Genomic DNA, 14146 nt, shown 5'->3' on the forward strand with positions numbered 1-14146 from the left:
CACCTCAGCCTCCCAAAGGCACGGGATTACAGGCTGAGCCACCGAGCCCGGCTATTTGTTCTTTTTTAATAGTTTCCACGTCTCTGCTGAGATTACCCATCTGTTAGTTGTTATGATATTTTTCCCTTTACGTCCTTAAAAATACTATAGCTGCTTTAAAATCTGTCTGCTAATTCTGGGGTCTGCTACCTATTTTTCTGAGCCATATTTTCCTGCTGTTTCACATGTCTACTACTTATTCATTATAAACTGGATATTGTGGACATGTTGTAGATACTCTGGGGTCTCTTAACTTCTCTTGAAGAGTGAGGATTTTTACTATACAGTTAAATCACTGGCTAATCAACTTGAACTTGTGGAGGAGGCTTTTTTTTTTTAAATACATCTTTCCCTCTGAGGAAAAGCCATGTAGCACAGTAGAGCCAGAGCTTAAACAGAAAAAAAGGAAGCTTGGTTTTTTTGCTCTTTTAAGGTGGGTCTCTGGAAAGCAAAAATGTTTACCAAGTTCTTCTACCTTGCTGGGAATCACACACCAGATTCTGTCTTCCCTGCAGAGGATAGCAACTAATATCTCTATGCAGCCTTTTCTGCCTTCCAGCTGTTTGCCTTCCACTGAACTCCTTGGGCTCTCCCATGCACAGTTCAGGGGACATTTAGGTATTTGAGGAGAGTTTATCCAAAGATGGTTGGGCTATCCTAACATAAATCCCTCCTTTCTCAATTTCCAGCTTACCCCAGCAGTCCCAAACTCCACCCCCAACATCTCAAGCCAATAAGACTCTTTCTGTTTAAGCTCCAGCTGCACTGTGCTGCATGGGTTTTTCTTCAGAGGAAAAGATGTATAAATTTCAAAACATTTTTTGACAGTTTTCCAAAGGATATCTTCATCTAGGCTCCAAGATACTATATTCTTTAGTCTACAATGGATGCTGTCACAGGAAATTTTAGCCTACGTTTAAATATGAATCCCACAGGCCGGGCATGGTAGCTCACGCCTATAACCTCAGCACTTTGGGAGGCCAAGGTGAGAGGATTGTCTGAGCCCACAAGTTTGAGACCAGCCTGGGTGAGACCTCATCTCTACCATAAATTAAAAAAAAAAAAAACAACAACGCATCCTTTATCTCCACAATACAATCATTTACTAGACTGCTTTTTAAAAATGATCTTTAAAAGATTTTCTTGCATAATTCAACACTTACAACTGTAAGGTCTTCTAGGAATAACTAAATTTGTTAATCTTGTTGCCTTTTTGCTCCATGTAAAAATTCATTTATTCCTTCAACTACTATGTTCAGTGTCTATCCTGTGCCAGATACACTTCTAAGTGCTAGATATACAATAGTGAACAAAATAGACAAGGTCCCTGGTCTGTGGAACTTTCATTCTAACACATCTAAATTAAGCACTGACCAGACATTTCAGACTATATCTTCCCCAAACAGTAACATGAACAACTTCGTAAGGATCTAAATTTTAATACAGCAACTCTCTCTTCTCTAAGCATAATTTTTAAAGGAAAGAACTTGATTCATATTTGGGCATATATGGTAGTCCCATAATTCAAACAAATACTTATCAACATCCATTTTAAAGCTTTCTTCCCAATACTTTTGACAGCACTCAATTTTTTTTTTTTTTTTTTTTTTTTTGAGTTGGAGTCTCACTCTGTTGCCCAGACTGGAGTGCAGTGGCCGCTCCCGGCCACCGCAACCTCGACCTGCTGGGCTCCGGCAATCCTTCCGCCTCAGCCTTCTGAGTAGCTGGAACTATAAGCAGACACTACCACGCCTGGCTAATTTTTTGATTTATTGTAGAGATGAGGTCTTGCCAAGTTGCCCAGGCGGGTCTCGAACCCGCAGGCTCAGGCAATCCACTCACCTCAGCCTCCCAAAGGTGCGGGATTACAAGCACTCAATTTTTAATAACAACAATGATTTTTAAGTGTTAACACCATAACACTTTGGTAGACAATTTAAGTTGCACAAAAAGAAATCACTATCTAACCAAATAATATAGTATAAAGAATACTAATTTAGTTCACTGTGCATTAATTTCAAGAACCAATATTAGCAGATAAACAATGGGGGATGTCCTCAAAATTTAACTCACTATTTTGGTTCTGCCTCTAGAGTTAAATAATTTCCTAATCTAAATTTCCTATTCTAAATATTAATAAAGCAACTCTTTTTCTAAGCATACTTAGAAACTAACTTACTATATGCTTATACTATATGCTCATCTGCTTCACTTGCCTTCTGAGCACAAAGGAGGACTACCTTTTCCATTCCACTTGTAGCTAGGTGTGGCCATGTGATTGGTCCTGACCAACACAATTTGAGTATAATAATGTAAACTTTTTCAAGGACTGGCTCCTAGATCAACCCTTCAAACACCCTTCAAGCTCTCTCTCTCTTTACTCAATGGCTGGTTGACTGTAGTAATTCCAGTGAACCCCAAGCAGACCTTAGGGGACAGAAGAGTCAAAGGATGGAAGGAATCTGGATTCCTGAGTCCTCTGTTTCTTTGTGTGAGTGAGAAATAAATATTTATTGTGTTCCACCATAAGACTTTGAAGTTGTCTGCTACAGGCACAACTATATACAGACTTAATATAGACATACGTAATTCTTACCCATTTTAAAGTTGGGAGATAAGATGAGGTGACAAAATTTAGAGTAGCTTGGGGGGAAAGTTTAAAAATGCTATACAAATACAGAGTAATGATTGAGCAAGTAAAGCATGCATTTTGGACTCAATATATCTTGAGTTCAAGTTCAGTCTCTGAGACATGTATTAACTAGCTGTATGACACTGGGGTTAAATTATTAACACTCAGTTTCTTCAGCTGTAAAATAGATATAATGGTACCTATTGTCCACAGATATCATAAAGGTTAAATAAAATAACATAAAGAGTTCAGTGAAGGGTGTAGCATACATTGATCACTTAACAAATATTAGCTGTATTATAAATACCTGAGAAGATGGCACAAAGTATCTAAACCACTTACTGGAAAAAACTGTTGAAGGATTATTACACATTAGGTTTGAAATAAGACAAAACAAATGGTTCTGAAATGGCTTTTCTAATGTAATCAGAATAGTTAGCCACTTGAAAGTTTGGAATACATTACTGAAGTTCTCAAAGTTAATTATAAATTATCTACATAGCTATAGCTAATACAAAACTAACTCAAATGGTCTAATATTAAAAAATGGAACACATATTTTCAATTCAACTACTTATAAATGAGGGAATGGGGATAATTCAACAGATCATTAGTATAGGCAAGTATCAGTTTCCAGTAATTTCTTTGGAAAGTGAGCGCTTACCAAGACCCAGATATACTACCTTGGGTCATATCCTTAAGATAGTTTCTATGCTCTCCCAGGAACAGAAACTAAAAGTGCAGAATAAACCAGTCCCATATGCCACAAAGCCTCCCCAAAGAGATTTTTAACAGCTTCACAAACATGCACCTGCCACATTTACCTATTTAAGTCTATACTTGATTGGAAGGTATAGTAAAATGGTGCTGTGTGGTTTTAATAATATCCATTTCAAATAACACTTGTTACTCAATCCATTACAAAAAGTAAGCTGCTACAGAAAGGAAAAAGTATTACTCATTAAATTTTACCAATAAAAAACGATTAAACCAAAAAAAAAAAAAAAAGATTAAAAACATTTTGGCTAGCTCATTCCTGGTGCTCTTTGATAAGGACAAACAATACACCAATGGGGAAATGGTACAGAAAGCAGAAAGCAACCCAATTATATTCAAGTGCCCAGAGACATCTAAGTTTTTAAGCAGGTTTTAAAAATTATATCTAGTTGTCAAAAATTTTCTTCAACTCGTTAAAATACACATCACTGCAGATCAATAGAAGGGAAACGCTAACCTAGTATGAGATCTTAGCTAAGTCTGTCTACTTTTTTGAATTTCAATTTCCACATATGAAAATAAGGTGATTAAGGCCAGATAATGTCTAAGGTACTTTAGACCCAAAACACTGTGATAATTATATACAAATATGTAGACGGTTTTAACACAGACTACTCTTGGGCTTAATATGGATACTTAAGATTTTCTGGAATAAACAAATAATTTTTATTTCTGTTCTTTTTAAAATGTCTCCAAATTCTCTCAAGTATTATACTCTTCTGTCTTTGTGAATTCAGTGGAATTAATATAATCTTGACAAAGTGAATTTTACCAAGTTTCATGAGCTGAGTCTACTATTTGGATAATCAGAAGTATTAAGTGTTTGGGCTAATTTTATTTAATTTTTTTGAGCTGCAGTCTCACTCTGACGCCCAGACTGGAGTGCAGTGGCATGCTCACAGCATGCTAGGCTCAGGTGATTCTTCTACCTCGCCTTCCAAGTAGCTGTAACTACAGGCATGCACCATCATGCCCAGCTAATTTTTCTTGATTTATTTTAGAGATGAGGTCTTGCCAAGTTGCCCAGGTTGGTCTCCAACCTGTGGGTTCAGGCACTCCTCTCAACTCGGCCTCCCAAAGTGCTAGGAGTATAGGCGTGCGCCACAGCTCCCAATCTGGACTAATTTTATTTTAACCACTTTCTCTGGAAATTTCTTTCCCCGTACCCAAATATAAATTATTGATAGGAGTAGCATCCTTTCTCTCCAATTTTGGAAGCTCATTTGTCTCTTTCTCCCAAAGAACACAATGGGCAAGGTGGAAGACAGACCTTTGGTTAGCTAAGTCACTGTGTAATTTTTTAAATATACGTATGTAAAGAGGTAGAGTACAAACTAGAAGAGGTGCTTGGTAGAAATCCTAGAATCTATTTTTAAATTTTTCTTCAAATTATAAAATCACTCTCAAAAGAAACAATATCTCTTGGGAACCCAGAGGCACAATAAGCAAAATATGTCTGTTTTCTTTTGGATATGCAGCATTCATATTAGCCTCTCTCTAAACAAGCCTCCCCTCCAAAAATGAGATAAAAACTCAAACACAAAGGAAATATTAACTTCATGAGGGAAGAAAACAAGTAGGTATTTTCCTAGGAAAATAGAAAAACAGGTAAGAATTACATAGTAGGTAATTACGGTTCTCTGACTGAGAATTCAAAAGCAACAAAACGGGTTTAACTACAATTCCAAAACATATTATTAATTAGGTGTATTAGATATTTAACTGTCAACTCCTGGGAAGTATCAATCCTAAGACTAATTTGAAAAAGCAGTTATCAAGAGACAGAGTGGGCTGGGCTTGGTGGCTCAGCCTATAATCCTGCACTTTAGGAGGCCGAGGTGAGTGGATTGCCTGAGCCCGCGGGTTTGAGACCCATTTGGGCAACTTGGTGAGACCTCATCTATACAATAAATCAAAAAAATTAGCTGGGCATGGTAGCACATGCCTGTAGTTCCAGCTACATGGAAGGCTGAGGCGGAAGGATCACCGGAGCCCAGCAGGTGGAGGCTGCGGTGACCGGGAGCATGTTCCTGTCTCCAACAGACAGAGTGAGACTCCAACTCAAAAAAAAAAAAAGAGACAGAGTGGATTTTTTAAAATAAGAGACACAAAGAGTAAAACAGCTACAAGTCCTGGACCTATTTCACAAATCCTAGTAATGCACAGGTGCATTTGTCCAAGTACCACTCATTTTCTCAGATGGCTGCACCAATTTTATGTAGTTATAGAACCTAGCCTTCTAGTGACGCTAGTATTCTAATCTAACATCTACATTTTATAAGTGTGAAAACTGAAGTCTAGAGCTACTAGGCTAATATATCACCACCAGACACAAGGGTATTTCAATTTAGATTAATTAAAATTAAATTTCAGTTCCTTAGTTACATTAGTTACATTTCAAATGCTCTACAGTCATATGTGGCTACTGGCTGCCATATTGAACTACACTGGTCACTGATCTAGAACATTTCTTTCACAGCAGAATTTTATACTGCATAGCATTGGTATAGAGATTATGTGACTTATCCACACAGCTAATATGGCAGTGCTAAAGTCTCAGTGTTCTTTATACTATCTTACTTCCTAGAGTAAGCCAGCCTTCATTTATTAAAGTCTTACAAATTTCTATTGGTTTCCCACAGATAAAGAATAAATTTCAAACTTCACAGGGCATTTAAAGCCCTTCACAGTCTAACCTTAGTGTCTCACCATTCTACATTAAAAATTCCACTCTAGCCAACTGAATTATTTGTTAAATATCTTAACGAAATATACAGTTTCACCTCCATGGCTTTTCCTATGACTTTATCTCTGCCTAGAATACTCTTTTCCATCTTCTCTGCTAATCTAAACTTCTATTCTTCTTCAAGGCCCAACTCCTATCTTATCTCCACAAATCATTCTAGGTCAGTAAAAATAAGCACTAATCAAAATTGCTCCATGCTCTTATATGGAAGCTTACAATTTTCCATATAAGAGCATGGAGCCTCCATCTAAATATTTTAATTTGATCCTTTGCTAAAAGATGTGAAAAAAGTTAAGCACAGTAAAGGAGATCAGTGTATGTGTGATGTTGATTACAAGTTTAAACAAGGTGAGCAGAGCCTCATTGAAAAAGTGACATTTAAAGCAGAGACTTGAAGGAGGTAAAAGTGGAGTTAGCCATGTGGAAATCTGGTGAAAGAGAATCCAAGGCAGAGAGAACTGCCATTGCAAAGGGAAGAATGTGCCTGGTATGTTCAAGGGATAGCTAGGAAGGCTCTACTGTGACCAAAAAGAAACAAGGAATGCAAAGAATACATGAGATAGGTCAGAATGTAGTAAGGGCAGGTTGTGTGAGGCTGTAGGCCATGTAAAAACTTGGGCTTTTATTCTTTTTTTTTTGAGTTGGAGTCTCACTCTGTCGCCCAGGATAGAGTGTAGTGGCACATTCATGGCCCCCAGCATCGACCTGCTGGGCCTGGCAATCTTTCCGCCTCAGCCTTCCAAGTAGCTGGAACCACAGGCGTGGGCTACCATGCCCGGCTAATTTTTGATTTATTGTAGAGACAAGGTCTTGCCAAGTTGCCCAGGCTGGTCTTGAACCCGCGGGCTCAGACAATCCACTCGCCTTGGCTTCCCAAAGTGCTGGGATTACAGGCTGAGCCACGGGCTTTTATTCTGAGACAGGAAAACTTATGGGGTTTCTAAAATGACAGTTTAGAATCTGAATTGTTTAAAAGAATCACTCTGGAATTGAGAATAGATAAAAAGGGGGTGGAGGATGGCAGCAAGGAGAATAGTTTAATGACTACTGCAATAATCTAGGAAAGAGGATGATAGCTTCTCAGTGAAGGTGATGAGGATACGTTTTGATGCATGTTTTGAAGTTAGAACTGTTAGGATTTCCTGACGGATTACAAGGGGATTTGGGCCTGATTAAACAGAAGGCTGACACTGCTACCAACTGAAATGGGGAAAGTTGTAATAAGAAAAAGTTTTAGGAAGGAGCCAAGACCATGAGTTAATTTTTAGACATCTATTTATATAACATGATATTTGCTGAGATTTTTAAACATTTACGTTTGAGATACCTTTTATATCCAGGTGGAGATGTATACTCAAACATCTGTTTGACAAACCTGGTGTTCAGGAAAAAAGTTCTGACCTAGAGATGTAAATTTGGGAGTTGTTATATAGACAATGTATAAAATCAAAGCATGGATGAAATCACCAAGGAAATAAACACAGAAAAGTAGAGAACGTCCTGGGTATTTCAACATTAAGATGGCTCAGCCTGTAATCCCAACATTTTGGGAGGCAGAGGCGAGTGGATTGCTTGAGCTGCAGGTTCAAGACCAGCCTGGGAGACTTGGTGAGAGCTCATCTCTACAATAATAATAATAATAATAATAATAATAATAATAATAATAATAAATTAGCCAGGTGTGGTAGTGCGTGCCTGTAGTTCTGACTACTTGGAAAGTTGAGGCGGAAGGATCGCCGGAGCCCAGCAGGCCAACGCTGGGGTGGCTGTGAGTGTGCCACTGCACTCAGCCTGGGCAACAGTGGGAGACTCCAACTCAAAAAAAAAAAAAAAAAAAAACAATGAAGAAGAAAATCCAATAAAGGAGACAGTAAAGGTGGAAGGGAGACATGCAGAAATTCCACCTTAAGAAGACAATAACCTGTTAGGGATCTACTAATGCTTTACTATTCCCCTCCCTCAAATGTCAACTAAACCTTATAAAGTATGTGAAAAGCAAAGACGGTGCAAGTTAGGAGAAAGTGGGAAGAAATGACACAAGCGAAAATAACAGAATGTATCTTCCAAGATATAATCTATTCCTGTTGTATGGAATAGATTAGTATGGAGGGCATTAAAACACTTCTGATATTTCTAAGGGTTAGCATTCTTAAGAAAGGACTGACTAGTCTGATAGTCACAGTGCATGATGTACAACAAAGATAAGCACAGACATCTGGCTGACTGAAGACTTTTGACTGTATACATTAGTTTCCTGTGGCTGCTGTAACAAATTATCACAAACTAGATGGCTTAAAACAACAGAAACTTAGGCTCTCATGTTCTGGAGGCTTTGAAGTCTGAAATCCAGCAAGGCCAGGCTCCCTTCTCAGAATCTAGGAGAAAATCTGTTCTTTGCATCTCCAGTTTCTTGTGACTGCAAGCATTCCTTGGCTTGTGACTACACCACTCCAATCTGTTTCCATGGCCACATTGCTTCCTCTTCTGTGTGTCCTCTCTTCTGTAATTTCCCTCTGCTTTTCCCTTAAGGACAATCATCACTGGATTTTGAGGTTACCTGGATAAACCAGGATTACCTCATCCCAAGATTTTTTTTATTAATAATTCAAAAATTTTAAGTATGTGGGGTATAATTCAGGGTGAGGTATACAAATGTTCATTATGCAGGTACCCTTGTTGGTGAATACCTATTATTGTTAAGCTTTATGCTAAGTGCTGAGATATGAGGAGTGAACAAAGAAAATGGTCCCTGCCATCACAGAACTTGCATTATCTCCTATACTTCTATACATTGCACATATAGTATCTCATTTGTGATCATATGTAGGAATAACTGAATTCAGAATACTTTACCATTTTAGGGGACAAATGCCATTACTTGATTTAGAAATCACAAAACAGATCAGGCTTGGTAGCTCAGCCTGTAATCCCAGCACTTTGGGAGGCCAAGGTGAGTGGACTGCCTGAGTCCGCGGGTTCGAGACTAGCCCAGACAACTTGGCAAGACTTCGTCTCTACAATAAATAAAAAATTAGCCGGGCGTGGTAGTGTGCACCTGTAGTTCCGGCTACTTGGAAGGCTGAGGCAGAAGGATTGCCAGAGCCCAAAAGGTTGACACTGGGGTGGCCATGAGCATGCCACTGCACTTCAGCTTGGGCGACAGAGTGAGATTCTAACTCAAAAAAAAAAAAAAAATCACAAAACATAAATCAACAGATTCATAATAATGACAGTTTATTTTTGTGATACAGTGTTTATCCAGAAGCCTAATGCTATCACCTTCCCCATTACTTCTCCTGGTTTCTTGCTCCTTCCTTCTGATTAGTTTGGCTCCCTCCTTACAGCTCACCTCTACCACAGTCTTCACGTGGCAACCTGTCTGCTATTCACATGTAACTGCTATTTTTACCCTCAGGGGTCTCCAGAGTAGGACAGAAGTTAAAAATGTTAAGTGCACATAATTTTCTGGGGCTAACTCCAGTTTTCTGGACCAGCTTTTAAGAAAAAAGTTACCAATAAAAATAATTCTTTAGGTGTTAATGACAGCGACAAAGAGAGCAATAATACAAGCAAAAACTACTTTATCAAAGGATGCTATTTTTTTCTACTTTAACACAGAGTATCACTGATATATGATAGCTATTGAGCAACAAATGAAGTACCCAAGTATTAAACACTCAAAATAATTTCACTGCCTTTTTGGTTGAAGTATACCCCATCTGAAATACAGATGCATTTAGCAAAGGAATACATTATACCTCAGTCTTTAGCTGTGCAGGTGTGGTAACACACACGTTGTTTAGATGTTATGCATTTTCTGTCAACAAAGAACTGACATGACTTAAAAAGAAAAAGAAAGAGACCAAAGAAAATTCATAATTAATTCTGGTTGGAGAAAAATATTTCCTAAGGAAGAAAAATTTAGCTATTCTCCACAAGTAATCAGATTAATATTTTGCTAAATAGGAGTCAAACCAAAGCCTTTAAGCTGAAGCACTCCTGGAGTGCTTCAGCTTAAAGGCTTTCTGACAATTATTAAACTACTACTTTGCTATGATGTGCTATTTTGCCAAATAAAATGCAATATGCAATCAAATATAAATTTAGAATTCAGCTTTACTTTGGCCTTCAGCCCAAGGTGGCCTAATTTTTATCTTGTCCTAAATGATTTAAAAAAAAAAAAAAAAAGGAAAAAGAGCATATGCTTAGTCAGTATGAAACCAGCCTGCATTTGACAATCACTTGTTAATGACATCAGAAAAACAAATAACAATTCTTTAAGCTCTCCTGTATAGTCTGAGTAGAGAAGATACAACAAGTAAGTGACTCAGATATAAATGCAACAAAATGTATCTCTAGTTTACCCTGGGTCCAGCACTTGAACTAGGGGCTTTTACATTTTATCAAATATTTTGCCTTTTTTCCACCTCTTGGAAATTTCAGAAAACTACATTTCTCAATCCTCAGTGCCCTCTAGATTAAAAAAAAAAAAAAAAAGTGGGGGAGAAAAACCAAAGAATTTCTGTGACAAATCTAAGTAGTCAAGATAAAATCAGAACTTGCCATAATATGCAATTCAATTAGAAAAAAATTGCCTTCATTACCCATATTTAATTCCATCTAACAACACCATAAGAAACAGTAGCCTTCAATCCAATCCCATAAAAAAGAGGTGAACCCAAGTGTTTTACATTCACAACCACAAAAATATTGCTTTGTGACTTCACCTATGTTCAAATTTGGTAAGTGCATTTACTTTCCACTAAGATGCTGAAGTATCTGTAAAAACAGACACTAATCTTAGTTCCTCTCATATGTAGAAAACAGTATAGTTATTTTAGTCAAGTAAAAAGGCATAAAAAATATAACAAATCGTCTATATTTTTAAAAAATTCCAACATTGGCTGGATGACAGTAATAATTCTTTATATTAACACTAGTGACCAACTGAGGCACCTCCTAAATGAGAAAACAATTTTTCAAGCAGCTTCTGTTTGGATACAAAGAAATGGGTTGTGTTTCAACTCCTAAAAAAAGTTGCAGCTTTAAAAATTAATCTTACTGGAATCTTCCTGAAGCCTGAGATACTGAAAAAATATGCTAATATTAGTTGCCAAATGTAATTTTTCCCTCAGAAAGACACTTTGCAATTACATTAAAATATCTTCCATGGACATATAAAAGAAAAACTTCAGTTAAATTGTATACAGTAATTTTAAAAAAGAATATTAAGAAATAGAATATTAAATTAACAAATTTTAAAAGTTGGTTTTTTCGTGCATAATTTGTTTTAATAAGTCCCAAGACTTACTTCCAAGTACTTACCATGGAATTGCACGTAGCAAGGAAAGAACATTTGAAAATAAGATCAGTACCATTTTCTTCATAGAGAAGTATTTACATTTTAACTCAATTCAAACAACTGTGTTAAAGAAGCATAAACAGGCAAATAACATAATGGGTTGAATTATAAGCAGAAGTGGCAAAATGCGCATTAAGATGGTTAATAGCAAAACTATAAATAAAACTTGGGCATACCGTCAGACTTCATACAACCAAGAGGGCCAATGGATCTAGGTTAAAATAAGAAAACAAACAAAAAAACCCAGAAAGACAGCAATTTTTTTTTTTAAGTGGAATGAAAAGGAAAGATCACAAACATTTTAAGGCCACCGATCAAGGAAAAGGACTGTTTTATGCTTCCACTGTTTACTAACATTTAGAACTAGCATTTCTAGCCAACACCCAGATTTGAAAATTGCAGCAGCACTTAAACGCTGTCCTTTGCGACACCAACCTAACAGAACATTCTGCAACATTCTGAATAGTAAACATTAAGCAAAGTAAAGCACCGTTTGTATATTTCTACCTCCAATGGGAAAATATTAAACCTTTATCTCTGCCACACAGAGCCTTAACCACTCCCTTCCTTCTTTTATTTACTGCCCTTGTCGCGGGGGTTAATGAACCCCCAAACTTCTTTTTCTTCTTCCCATTAATGGAAATGAGGGGAAAAGAGCAACAGCAGAGGGAAACTCAGAAAACAGGAAAAAGAGAAAATTACAAGTAGTGGCATTACTCGCTGGGGGAGGGCAAGTACACCCTAACGGTTCGCATGAGGGAGACAATCCCGGAAGACCCCTATTAACACATACTTCACCCCAAAGCTACAGTGTGTGTGTACGTGTGTGTGTGTGTGTTTTCTGCTTTACAAGGGGGTTGCAGTTGTCCCGGATGCACCTTCCCGGGTACACGGCTCCCCTTCCCTAGGGCCCCAGGCAGCAGGGCTCGGGGGGCGATGTTCCCAGCTCCGAATTTGCAGCGAGGCCCGGAAATCGGTCCCGTTAGAGCAGATTTCACCCGTCAGGAATGCGCTCCGCCCCCGCCGCCTCCCCGGCAGCCGCCCTTAGGTCTCCCCAGCTCCAGGGGCAGGAGACCGACTGCTCGAGGGGAGCGCCGCCTGGGCCCGTCACGACAGCGCCGGGCCGGCCGCTGGGTGCAGAAGCCCCGGCCAGGAGAGCGGGACTTGGGGCGGATCCCACGCTCCGCCTCGGCCCGCGAGGCCCAGGAGGCGCCAGCGCCTGGGCCGGGTGGGAGACCCGGAACCAGCCCGAGGCCTGACCCCCTACGCCGGCCCCAGCTGCAGCCCGGAGCCCGGCACGGGAGGGGGCGCCATTCCCACGGGACTTCCGAACCCACTTCCGTCCCGGGGAGGGGCGCAAGGGCAGCGGCCGGGCCCGAGCTCCTCGGGCGGCAGACGGGGGCCGCCCCTGCCCTCCCGCTCTCCGGCGCAGCCTCCCCGGTGCCCGCCCGTACCTTCAACTTCTCAGAGCGGCAGCGGCGCCGGGCGGCGGGCGAGCAGGCCCATCTCGCGGCGGCGAAGAAGCCGGACGAAGCGCGGGGGAAGGTCGCTCCGGTCCGCCGCGGCGCCTCTCAGCTGGGGCGAGGGGAGCGTAGGGGAGGGGTCCCGGCGGCCGTTTCCCTGAACTCCTCCGCAGTTGTGGCTCCACGGCCGCTCCCGGGAACCAGCGCCGCAATTGCCATCCTCCCCCCCAGCCCCCACTTTCCCCGCCTCCTCCTCCCACTCCTTCCTCCCGCCCCCGGCCGCCCCGCCACGCCACGCCCCTCCCCGGCGCACCGCCCGCCTGCGTGCGTCATGGCGTCACGCCCACTGGGCCTGTGGCGGGCGGCGGCGAGACACGGTCGTTCCCTCGCGCACGTTCGCCCCTCTGCATCCCGGCGGCCCCGAGTGCTGCCTCCATGCTCGTCACCGGCACGGGACAACCGGCTGCCCCGCCTGCAGGACTTCGCCCCGCGCGGGCCGGGCTATTGTGGGGCAGGTGTCTCCCCGCCCTCCTCAACGTGAACCCGAGAGCGTCTCCTCCAAGGACAGGTGGCGGGTGGCCGGAGCTGCGCTCGAGGCGAAGGGAGATGCCGGCGAGGGGACCCCGGCTCTTGGCATTTGGCACGGCATCACTCATTCCTTGGTGCTCTCACGGTTCACCTGCTTGATTGGCAGTCCCGGGGAGAGAAGGGCCGGGATATGGGAGCTTTCGCCGGTTCTCCCTCCCGGAGGATGGCAGCACCCTGCACGTCCGCAGCTGCCCTCTCTTAGTTCTCATGGGCTTCAGTCTTCGCAGGGGCTGCTAGCAGCAGCATTTAGCCACAGCAAGACCCGGTGTGAGGGTTTGGAGAGTACTTTCCGCTCGCCTCTTTTATTTCATGTTTTACTGTTTCACAAGTCATTACTTATTCAGAATTACCGTTTCAGTCCTCATTGATCTCGAATACATGCTGAATTACTTCACCCCAGCTTTATTCGTTCCATCTCCTCATATCCATTAAGCCAGTCATACCCCCTTTGAATTTTTTAACCGACTCAAGACTTGGTATACATTCTTAGTTGCATAAACACGTTTAGTCTGGGCCTGTTCCATATCCTCCTACTTTAT

General features: G+C 41.1%; 1 protein-coding gene across 1 annotated transcript in view; it reads right to left on the reverse strand.

The window, feature by feature from the left end:
• Nucleotides 1–13300, reverse strand: part of LOC103261340 (E3 ubiquitin-protein ligase RNF19A) — a 48235-nt gene extending 34935 nt beyond the window's left edge. Inside the window, exon 1 of the mRNA XM_008058976.2 lies at nucleotides 13011–13300. The gene's annotated coding sequence lies outside the window, so the exon portion shown is untranslated. The remainder of the gene's footprint in view (nucleotides 1–13010) is intronic.
• Nucleotides 13301–14146: the final 846 nt, after the last annotated feature.

This window comes from Carlito syrichta, unplaced genomic scaffold (genome assembly GCF_000164805.1).
Source record: "Carlito syrichta isolate Samal-C Ts95f unplaced genomic scaffold, Tarsius_syrichta-2.0.1 Scaffold303668, whole genome shotgun sequence".
In the NCBI taxonomy this organism is placed as follows: Eukaryota; Metazoa; Chordata; class Mammalia; order Primates; family Tarsiidae; genus Carlito; species Carlito syrichta.